At 37.5% G+C, this 12,228-nt stretch overlaps 1 protein-coding gene across 5 annotated transcripts in view; it reads right to left on the bottom strand.

Moving 5' to 3' along the window:
- TTC28 (tetratricopeptide repeat domain 28) overlaps positions 1–12,228 on the bottom strand; it is a 575,247-nt gene that overhangs the window by 561,653 nt on the left and 1,366 nt on the right. The gene's annotated exons all lie outside the window — the stretch shown is intronic.

Here is a 12,228-nt window from a genome sequence, read left to right as displayed (position 1 = left end):
AGACCCCTACAACTTTCTCCATGTCAGTAATGAGGCTGTTTCACTTCCTTATCATTTGCCTGTTCATTAGAGTAGCACTTTTCTCCCCCACAGGTTTAATAAGCTTCCCCCTTCAGTGTCTATCTGCAGTGCCCAGTATTCCTTTGAAATACCAGACTTAGCAGTGGCCAACAGTAAAGCTTAGACCTCCAAAGTTTAAAAGCTCTGGTCCTTTGAGCATTCTGTGTTGCACTTGTCCAAAACTGGTGACTCTCTATAGTTGAAGAGCTTTAAATATACCAGTGAAAAAAGTTTTCTCCTCTTCAAGGGGAAGAAAGAAAAACACTCCTCAAAACCCAGCAGATCTGTCGGTAGGGGCTTTCCTCCTGCCCATCTCCTCAGGTTAGTTTTTTGCAGTGGAGCAAGAGACCAAAATCTAACTTGAGTTACAAGAAACAAGACAGCGATGGCTATAAAGGGAGTGACAGAAGCAGCAGATTCTCCTTTACCTCCCACATCCAATATATGTGCCTCACAGAAAAACAAAAATAATAGGTCCACAAAATACAACAGCTAGAATTATAAAAAATCCATTCATCCAATGGTGGTGCAGTATTAGTCACTCAGTCCTGTCTGACTCTGTGCCACCACGGACTGCAGACTGCCAGGAGCCTCTGTCCATGGCATTCTCCAGGCAATAATACTGAAGTGGGTAGCCATTTCCTTCTCCAGGGGATCTTCCTGACCCAGAGATCGTCTGCATTGCAGTTAGGACACATACAACATTTACCAATTAAGTCTGGCATCTTATACGGGTACAATTAATTGTGCCCCAAAACAACCACAATACTAGCATCACAGATAACCATAACAAATGAAATAAAAAATTTTTTGAAATATTGTGAGGATTACCAAAATGTGACACAGAGATATGAAGTGAGCAAATATGAAGTGGGCAGGAGGGGAGGAGGGGGAGAATGCCACCAATAAACTTGCTCAAAGCAGTTGCCACAAACCTTCCATTTGTAAAAAAGAAAAAAAAAAAAAATGCAGCCTCTGCAAAGTGCAATAAAACGAAGCACAGTAAAATGAGGCACGCCAATATTTTAGCTTGCTCCTTGGAAGAAAAGCTATGACCAACCTAGACAGCATATTAAAAAACAGAGACATTACTTTGCCAACAAAGGTCAAAGGACTACTGGTTTTTCCAGTAGTCGTGTATGGATGTGAGAGTTGGACTATAAGGAAAGCTGAAGGCTGAAGAATTGATGATTTTTGAACTGTAGTGTTGGAGAAGACTGAGAGTCCCTTGGACTGCAAGGAGATCAAACCAGTCCATCCTAAAGGAGATCAGTCCTGAATATTCATTGAAGGACTGACACTGAAGCTGAAACTCCAATACTTTGGCCACCTGACTCAAAGAACTGACTCACTGGAAAAGACCCTGATGCTGGGAAAGATTGAAGGCAGGAGGAGAAGGGGATGACAGAGAATGAGATGGTTGGGTGGCATCACCAACTCTATGGACATGAGTTCAGGTAAGCTCTGGGAGTTGATGATGGACAGGGAGGCCTGGCGTGCTGCAGTCCATGGGGTCACAAAGAGTAGACACAACTGAGCAACTGAACTGAATATTTTAGCCCATGACAAAACTGCCAATATTTATATTAAAAGCAGATATGCTTTAGATAGCTCATGATTTTGAAATGTTGTGGGAGGAACATGGCTTTCTTACTTCTAGTGTAAATTAAACTTAAAATGGCCCCTATGTTCAGGAATTATTGGATGCAATACTTTTACCTACCACTTTAGCTATTAAAATCTCAGGGCATTCTAAACTTGACTCTCTGGAAGCTAAGGGAAATCACCTTGCTGACATCTCTGCAAGGAATGCTACCCTTAAAGGAACCAACAATCGCCAAACCTCTGTCATGGTCGAAAGGGATATTTCCCTAAATGATAACTTAGGAAAACTGGCTAAAGAAGCCCAACAGTGGCCTCAGAAAAAAACAAAAACAGGATTGGAAACTCAATAATTATTGACTTGATAAAAAGAGAAAGCTCTGGTTTGGACCAAATAACAACCCAGCCCTACCAGAGACTCAAATTCTCAATCCTTACCATCGTACCTGCAATAAGCCACTGGTCTACTAACAAAATGATAGCCTTCATGAATCAATATTGGTGAGAAAACAATAACAAGGCCACAAAAAGTGCCTACCTCACTTGTCTCATTTACCTGAAGAACAACCCAGGGAGGCCTGTTAGTACTGCTCTCAGACATTTTAAACTGCCCAATGGACCACTTGAGGTCTGACAAAATGCATATCATACAACTTCTTCTGTCTCATGAATATAAGTATGTTTTAGTCATGGTTTGTATGTTATCACACTGGATGGAAGCCTTCCCTTACAGACAGGCTACTGCCTCTTTTGTGGCTGAAAAGTCCTTTAGGAAAAAAATTATCCCTACCAAAAGAATGCTTCTCAAACTTCACAGTGATCAAGAACACATTCTATGGCCACTTCCTTCAACAAGCCTGAGTAGTCTGGCTGGTTTTACAACACTTTTACTGTGTTTACCACCCTCAATCCTCTGGTTTAGTCAAATGCCCAAATGGCATTATTAAGATTGGAAAAATTTGTAGAGGCTCTCCAAATACCTTAACCAAAAGCATTGTCATTGGTCCTTCTAAATCTTAGATCCACCCCTTTTGGAATTCATAAACTTTCACCCTTTGCAATAGTCATAGGATGCCTAATGCACTTGGTCCTGGTTCTTTTGATGTGCACCTGATGAAAAGGAGAGATACTCCAATATTGCAAAGGTCTAATTGCTTCTATTAAAAATAGCCATGCTTTGGTACAGCAATCTTTTCACAGTGCACTCTCAGGAAACAAAGTACTTAAGCATCTCATCTTGAAACCTGGAGATTTCATCTAAAGGAAACGACACCTCCAGGAGAGTATTTTTAAAAGTTAATGTTAAAATACTGCTGCATTTAAAGTAACTATACACAAAAAGTGATAAAATACTACACAAGAAGAAACTTTTTTTTTAATGTTTGATACAAACTCACTTTCACAACTTTCTCTGATCAATCCAAATACTATGACAGAGACTTCCCTGGTAGTCCAGTGGCTAAGACTGCGTTCCTAATACAGAGGCCCTGAGTTCATTCCCTGGTCAGGAAACCAGATTCCACATGCCACAGTTAAGACCCAGTGCAACCAAACAAATAATTCTTTTTCTTAATGCTATGACAATCATGGCAAAGCAACTACATTTTGAAAAAAATTCAACTAGTATTAAACAAACTAAATCTAACTCCTCCAACTTCAACTAGAAATAAATATGTACTCTAAAGCAGAAGAGTAGGGAATTCCCTGGTAGTCCAGTGGTTAGGACTCTATACTCGCTGCTGAGGCCCTGGGTTCAATTCTTGCACCAGGGAAATAACACCCCATAAGTTGCATGGTACAGTCAAATATATATGTACAGGTATGCAGAGAGAGAGAGAGCAGTGTAAAACTGTTTGAGACATTTAACTATACCAACTCTTTAATTAAAGAAAAAGGAATAAGCTCAAAAATTAATATTTATTAAGTAGATATCTACATTTTACCCACACAGGAAATTCAAATGAAGAATAAATTTCTGGAATCCATTTTTTAACCAACCAAAAACCTCTTTCAGGAAACCAAAACTGTATTTTTATTTTTCAAATCTGTCCTTGGGCTAAAATTCTGAATCAATAAATTACTTATAGTGTTAATTATCTTTTATTTTTAGTTAACAACTTTTAATTTGCATTATAAAGACTGATTCCCTTCATTAATAAGAAAGGAAGATATAAGCAAAGATTTTACAATTCTTCTATTTCAGAGATGCATCTGAAATTACAACCATTCCTTTACTATCTTAAAAACTAATATTTTTATATATCCTCATTTTGTTTGATACTTTTCTTCATTATCTGGTTTAATTCCCAGTATTCATTCAAGAAACATTTATGTCAGATACTGCATTAAGTATTAGTTTAATAACAGTTTTATAACTTTAAATACTTAAAAATAAACTGCTTACCCTGCAGTTAATTTTATATTTTGATTAATAAAGTTGAGATAATAAAATGAAATAATAAACTCAGTTTCAAGTACTCATCCTTTTGCTCTATCATCATTATAAAGACTCAAATTTCAGAATACTGTGCCAACATAACCTTAAACCCCAAAATGAAAACTAGATGTTTACAAAATATCCAGGGGCATTCCTATATTACTGTCCAGCAGTAAGTCTAACATTCCATAGCAAAAGATAGTTATAATGGATTATTATTTGCTTAATGATCATTCAAATCAGTCTAGTGCAATGGTTAAGAAAGTAAACTCCAGAGCCTAACTACTAACTTAGATTTCAGGGCAAATCAGCTTCCTAACTGTGGAACTTGAACAGGATACTACTTAGTAACCTTGCAGTACCTCAGTTTTCTTTTGTGCAAAAAGAGGTATAATAACTATCTCATAAGATAGTTGTGAGAATTAAATGAGTTAACTTATGTAAAGGACTTAGAACAGTGCCTAAAACATAGTAAACACAAAATGTTAGTGATTAAAATCTGAAATCAACAGACCCTATACTTAATGGAAGGAACACTGCCAACATACAGTATTTTATAATTTACATGACTCTTCCAAATATACCTAATGAAAATTTTACTTTTTATGAAGTATATTTTGAATTTATGACCAATTTCCAGAACAATTTTTATAAATAGTCCTCATAAATCTTCATAGAGATTAGGAAGTAATTTAACAAGAGCATTACTTGACAGTGGAGCAACTTTCAAAAATCCCATTTCTGCATAAACTAAAAGATTCAAGACAGCACTCTACACAAAATATTACATACAGAACAAAAGCATTTGTGACTGTTTTTCGTACTCTCTCAGGAAATTGTGCAATCCCCATAGTACACTTTTCCCAAGGACAAGAAACTATACACAAGGTCAAACGTCCAATAAAGGTGCCTGAATTCCAAAATCATATTAGTAACATGAAAATTTCTGAGACAGAAATGAGAATGACCAAATCAAACCAGTCAATCCTAAAGGAAATCAACACTGAATACTCATTGGAAGGACTGATATTGAAGCTCCAATACTTGGCCACATAACGCGAAGAGCCAACTCATTGGAAAAGACCCTTATGCTGGAAAGGACTGAAGGCAGGAGAAGGAGGAACCAACAGAGGATGAGATGGTGGGATGGCATCACCAACTCAACGGACATGAATTTGAGCAAACTCCGGGAGGTACAAGTTGCAGTCCATGGGGTCACAAAAAGTCGGGCACAACTTACCAACAACAAATTCACTCCAAAATAAAAAGTACTGTTTCAACCTAAGTGCTTAGCCTTATTAAATATATACTCTCCAGTATCAAACTATACTAGGTAAATTTCAGGAAACTAAGCTCATAGAGGAGAAGGCAATGGCAACCCACTCCAGTATTCTTGCCTGGAGAACCCCAGGGACAGAGGAGCCTGGTGGGCTGAGGCCTCTGGGGTTGCACGGAGTTGGACACGACTGAAGCAGCTTAGCAGCAGCAGCAGCAAACTCTTAGAAGACGAAGGTCACAGGGTAAGTCTTACAAAGTTGATGGCTTCCTCTGTGCTATAACTTGGCATAATAATCTTATAAATATATAAAGGTTAACATGCTTCCATTTAAAATGTTATCACGTATAGACCTGTGCTTTCTGATAAGAACTGTATTGTTTTGGCTCTTACATTTAGGTCTTCAATATATTTTGAGTTAATTTTTGTGTATGGTGTGAGATAGGGGTCCAAATTCATCCTTTTGTATGTGGATATCCAGTTGTCTGCTGTCCAGCAACTTTCACTAAAAAGATTATTCTGCCCACTTTGAATGGTCTTCACATACTGTTGAGAATCAGTTGACTATACATGTGAGGATTTATTTCCAGACTCTCAATTCCATAGACTTATGCTATTCTTATGCTAGTAACACACTGTCTTGATTACTCTCACTTTACAGATTTTGAAACTGGGAAGAGTGAGACCTCTAAGTTTGTTCTTTTTCAAAACTGTCTTGGGAATTCCCTGGCAATCCAGTGGTTAGGATTCCATTTCCACTGCAGGTGGCACGGGTTCAATCCCTGGTCTGGGAACTAAGGTCCTGCAAGCCTCAAACAGAGATCCCAGTAACTTTTGGAATGAAAAAAAGTGAGTCACCCAGTCATGTCCAACTCTTTGTGACTTCATGGACTGTAGCCTACCAGGCTCCTCTATCCATGGAATTCCCCAAGCAAGAATACTAGAATGGGTTGCCATTTCCCTCTCCAGGGGGTCTTCCCGACCCAGGGATCAAACCCAGGTCTCCCACATTGCAGGCAGACTCTTTACCGACTAAGCCACCAGGGATATTATTTTTTTTTTTTTTAAGCTCAGCTGGTAAAGAATCTGCCTGCAATGCAGGAGACCCTGCTTCAATTCCTGGGTCGGGAAGATCGCTGGAGAAGGGACAGGCTCCCCACTCCAGTACTCTTGGGCTTCCCTGGCGGCTCAGCTGGTAAAGAACCCCCCTGCAATGTGGGAGACCTGGGTTCCATCCCTGTGTGGGAAGGTCCCTTGGAGAAGGGAATGGCTACCCAACTCCAGTATTCTGGCCTGGAGAATTCCATGGACTGTATATCCATGGGGTCGCAAAGAATTGGACACAACTGAGCAACTTTCACAATTTTTAGAATATTGTCCTTTAAATCTAGTAATTACCCTCTTCTCTCATCTCTGTTTGCTTCTACTTTCTGTTTATTTGGTTGACTCTTTTTCAATATGTTTTTCCTTCTAACCTATTCTTACTTTCTTCTTCTCATCTTCAAAACTATTTTTCTTGTGCCTATTATCTAAAAATGAACACCAATGCATGATTTGGCAAAATATAAGCATCAAGTTTTCTGATTTTCCTTTTATGATGACAGAGGGAAATAATAATCTTAGGAAGTTCCATCTTCATCAAAGTGACATTTTTTATGCATTTCTGCAAGTGAAAAGAATACTGATTTTAAAAATTCCCTACCATCTTCTGAAATTAAGTCCACATTAATAGAAACACTACTACGGCAATTTTTTTAACTTCCACTATGGCAAACTTAGGCAGTCATAGCATGGAAATGTCATATATATAATCATGAAAAGGGAAACTGTATACAGTAAGATTCCTTCCCTTATGTAACAGTCACGGCTAAACTTTTTTTCACTCTTGCAAAACCACAACACAGAGTCAGGTTTCCTGCGTTACTGAGACCACCTGCTATTTCTTAGCAATCTGTTCTTTATCCACAACATAGTATCCACAACATAATCATTATTTGTCAACTAGAATCTCAACAACTCACATTTCAGAATACTGTAAGTTAACTTCACACTATTAATTATTAAATACTGCATATTCTCCAGACTGAAATTTCCTCTCCTAGAGGTAATATAGTCTGGAGATGAAAAGAGGTTTTTGGTAGTGGTCGCAGTAAGGGCAATTAGAGCCCTTAAAGACCACCTGCCTCCCCACTTTTACGGTTCTTCTCTCCAGTTACTCTTACTGCTTTCTCAACCTCCCAGTGTGTATGTGTGTGCATAGTCGCTCAGTTGTGTCCAACTCTTTGCAACGCTGTGGACTGTAGCCCACCAGGCTCTTCTGTCCATGGGGATTCTCTAGGCAAGAATACTGGAGTAGGTTGTCATGCCCTCCTCCAAGGGATCTTCCCAACACCAGGACTGAACTCAGATCTCCCACATTGCAGGCAGATTCTTTATCATCTGAGCCACCAGGGATGCTCCAATCTCCCAGTACTACTTTGATGTCCAATAAAATGAACTAGTCTCTGATCTCAATATCCCACAAGTCATGCAGTCAAAAAAAAAAAACAGATATACAGAAAAAGTTCCAGAAAGTTATGCATTAAAATATTAATAGTCATCACTATATTGGCAACATTATGAGGGCGGTATTTTTGCTTGTCTAATATTTTCTAATTTCATACAATGCAAACATGCAGTTTTTGTAATAATAAAAGGGTTTAATTTTGTTTTGGTCATACCACACCACATGCAGGATCTTCCCTGACCAGGGGTTGAACCTGTGTCCCCTGCAGTGGAAGTGTGGACTCAGCCACTGACCCTGAGGAAAGTCCAAAAGTTTTTTTTTTTAAATAAAGACACTATGATTTACATTTTTTATAGAAATATCTATGAGTTATCAGTTTGAGGATGTGCGGGCTATAAATTTAATTGTGATCTTGAAGATAAGTTTTTGTTTAACTAATATTTACAATCAGTCAGTCAGTGAAGTAGCTCAGTCGTGTCCGACTCTTTGCGACCTCATGGACTGTAGCCTACCAGTCCCCTCTGTCCATGGGATTTTCCAGGCAAGAATACTGGAGTGGGTTGCCCATTTCCTTCTCCAGGAGATCTTCCCATCCCAGGGATTGAACCCAGGTCTCCCGCATTGTAGGCAGACACTTTACCATCTGAGCCATCAGGGAAGCCACCATATTTACAATATAAGCAATTATTTTATTTGGTTCATAGGAAATACACATTCAGTGAACATGATTTGTTCCAAGCACCATATCTACATTATATTGTTGCTTCTGATTTCCTCCTACAGAAAACAGCAATCTACCCTAGCTACTAAAGAAACCTCAAAATAAAAGTACTATTAAATTTAAGTTTAAACACCAGGTTCTGTCTCTAAGAGTTTTTCTAAAATAGCAACCACTCTAAAGAAGTAAGAATTGTTACCATCAAACTTAATGAAAAAGCATTGCTTCTAATTTTAGGAAAAATAAATAGTAAAAGAAGAGCACATTAATAAGAACTGTGGAAGAAAAACAGCTTTCAGTTACACTTTTATTTTTAATAATACATACAAATACACTATCAAGTATCATACACACAGCCTAGATTTAGCAGCCTTCTATAATACAACTGTGTGGTGTGGGAGACTTTGTCCTTCACTGTTCCTCAAGCACTCACAGGGATTTCTTGGGTCACAGAAAAGTGATGGGGACAGGAAGAGGTTTGAGGTTTTTGTCTGTGGTTTTTTCTCTGTGGGTTTTTGTGGTTTGGTTGTTTCTTTTTTTTTTTTTTTTTTTGTCTTGTCTGTGTTTTAGGTTTGTTTATTTGTGGGGGGTTGTGTTTGTGTATTTTGGGGGAAAAGAGGTTTTTTTTTTTTTTTTTTTTTTAGTTTGGCAGTTTTGTTTGCCTTGGGGCTTGCTTTTAAATAGAGTTAATTAGCAAAAGAAGATAAACAACAAGTACCAAATCCCTACCACACGCAAGGCATTGTTCTGAATATCTACCTACATTCTCTCTTACTTACTAGTAATTCTATGAGGTGGATATCACTGTCCCATTACGTATATGAGAACACTGAGATGTAGTAACAGTTAAGATGTGTCAAAAACTCAACTAGTATGTAGCAGAGCCAAAACCTGGAGATATGAACCTACATCTGTATCCATACTTGAGCTTTCAAAGACCTTTCTTCCTTACCATTTTGGAGAAACGATCTGAAACAGAAAACTTGACGAGACTGCCACTAAACGATGAGGTTGAGAGATAACATGTGAGGGGTGAGAGAGAGGTCCAAAGGGGGGATGCACGTGCACTCACAGCTAACGCACAGCGCTGGACAGCAGACACTAACACAACACTGTAAAACAGGCATCCTCCAATTAAACATAAATGTTTAAAAGGACATATCCAACACTCAACTGTGTTTCTACTATACACTAGCAATGAACTAGTGATGAACAATGACGTGAAACGAAATGTTGAGGGATTCCCTGGTGGCTCAGTGGTCAAGCATCTGCCTGCCAATGCAGGGGACACAGGTTCGATCCCCAGTCGGGAAAGATTCCACATACTGATGGACAACTAAGCCCATGTGCCACAACTACTGAGCCTGTGCTCTGCAACAAAAAAGCCACTGCAATGAGAACCCCACGAATTGCAACTAGAGAAAGCCCATGCAGCAAGGAAGACCCAGCACAGCCGATAATAAATAAAATTTTTTTTTACAAAAAGGAAGAAGGAAATGTTGAAAACAGTTCCATGTACAACAGCAACCAATACAATAACATAAACACTCAGGAATAAATTTTTGGAAGAAGTTTAAGACTTGGGCCTGAAAACTACAAAACATTATTGAAAGAACAGATTAAACACAATCTCTATAAAAACTCCAGCTACTCTTGGGCAGAAATTGATAAGTTGATCCTAAAATCCATATGCAAGGGACCCAGAAAAGTCAAAAAAGTCTTTTAAAAGAATGAAGTTACAAGACTTACACTTACTTTCAAAACCTACTACAAGCTTATTATCAATACAAATCTACTGTAACCAAATAGCATAGTACTGGCATAAGGATAGACAATAGAATAAACTTGAGAATCCAGAAATAAAACCCAACATATAGTCAGCTGATTTTCAGTAAGGGTGCAAAGAACATTCAATGGAACAAGAAGAGTCTTTTCAATACATAATGCTGGGACAACTGGATCACCATATGCAAAAGAATGAATTTGGGCCACTGCTTTACACCATATACAAAAATCAATTCAGAATGGATTGACAACCTAAATACAAGTGCTAAAAACATAAAACTCTTAGAAGAAAGCATAGGGGTAAACCTTGAATTTGGCAATGAATTCTTAGATATGACAACAAAAGCATGAGCAACAAAAGCAAAAATAGATAATTTGGACTTCATCACAAAACTTTGCAGAAAAGGACATTGTCAAAAAACTGAAAACACAACCTACAGAATGGGAGAAAACATTTGCAAATCATGTATGTGACTTAGTAACCAAAATTTTTTAAACTCCAACAACTCAATAATAAAAAGACAAATAGGAATACTTAAAACTCCTGCAACTCAATAATAAAAAGACAAATAACCCAATGAAAAACTGGACACCTGAAATGGACAAAGGATTTGAACAGACATTTCTCCAAAAATATACAAATGGCCAGTAAGCTCACGAACACGTGCACACACAGACACACACACCCAATATCATAAGTCATCAAGGAAACGCAAATCAAAATTGTAATGAGATACCACTTAACACCGACTAAGATGGCTAAGTTAAAAAGACAAACCGTAACAAGTATTGGCAAGATTGTAAAACTCTCATACACTGCTGGTGGGAACGCAAAACGATGCAACGCCTTAGGAAACAGATTTTCAGCTCTTCAAAACATTAATACAGAGTTACCATATAACCCAGGAAATGGGGTATGCCCAAGAAAAATCAAAACATTACATCCTCACTAAAACTCGTACAAAAATGTTCAGAGCAGTATTATTTATTATAACCAAACGTGGCGGGGGGGGGGGGGGGAGATCTCATGTCTATCAATACATCAAAAGATAAAATGTGGTATATCTGTTCAATATTACTCAGCAATAAATGATACACATGCAACATGGATAAACCTCAAAAACACTGTGCTAAGGGAAAGAAACCAGTCACAAAAGACTATGTATTATAAGATAATTCTAACTCAAAAAAGCTGGGTTTTTTTTTAAGATACTTTAAAAAAAAAAAAGTCATGGGAACGTTATGTACAGCATGGAGATTATAGTTAATAACATTGTATTGCATAATTGACAGTTGTTAAAAGACCAGATCTTGAAACCTCTTATCACAAGAAAAAAATTATAATGATATAACTTAATGTGATCACTTTGCAATATATAAATTTCAAATCATATTATATACCTGTAACTAATCAAGCCATTATATTGTACACCTGTAACTAATATTACATGTCAATTATATCTCAAAAGAAGGAATTCCTTAAAAGACACTGCATGAACTACAAAAATGGAACAGTGGGAGAAAAAGAGCACCTAATTTTCATTTTTTCTTCTTCAGATGCCATCTCAATTCCTAAAATTTTGTCTTCCTATACATTCATATTTCATCCATCAACAAGAACTACTAAAATTAAAACAACTACTGAAATTCAAAACACATGAAAAAAACAGCCCCAGAAATATCAAATAACTTTCAAACCTACTTCAGCATTGATTCTGAACTAAACATAAATCTCAATTTCACAATATCACATAAAGATTAACAAATACTCAGAGGTTTAAGCAAATTGCCAACTTTCTGAATAAACAGTAATTCAGATTTGCTTTGATGAAAATGTAAATATT

Source organism: Cervus elaphus, chromosome 5, assembly GCF_910594005.1.
Source record: "Cervus elaphus chromosome 5, mCerEla1.1, whole genome shotgun sequence".
Lineage (NCBI taxonomy): Eukaryota > Metazoa > Chordata > Mammalia > Artiodactyla > Cervidae > Cervus > Cervus elaphus.
This window is presented reverse-complemented; position numbering and strand designations above follow the sequence as displayed.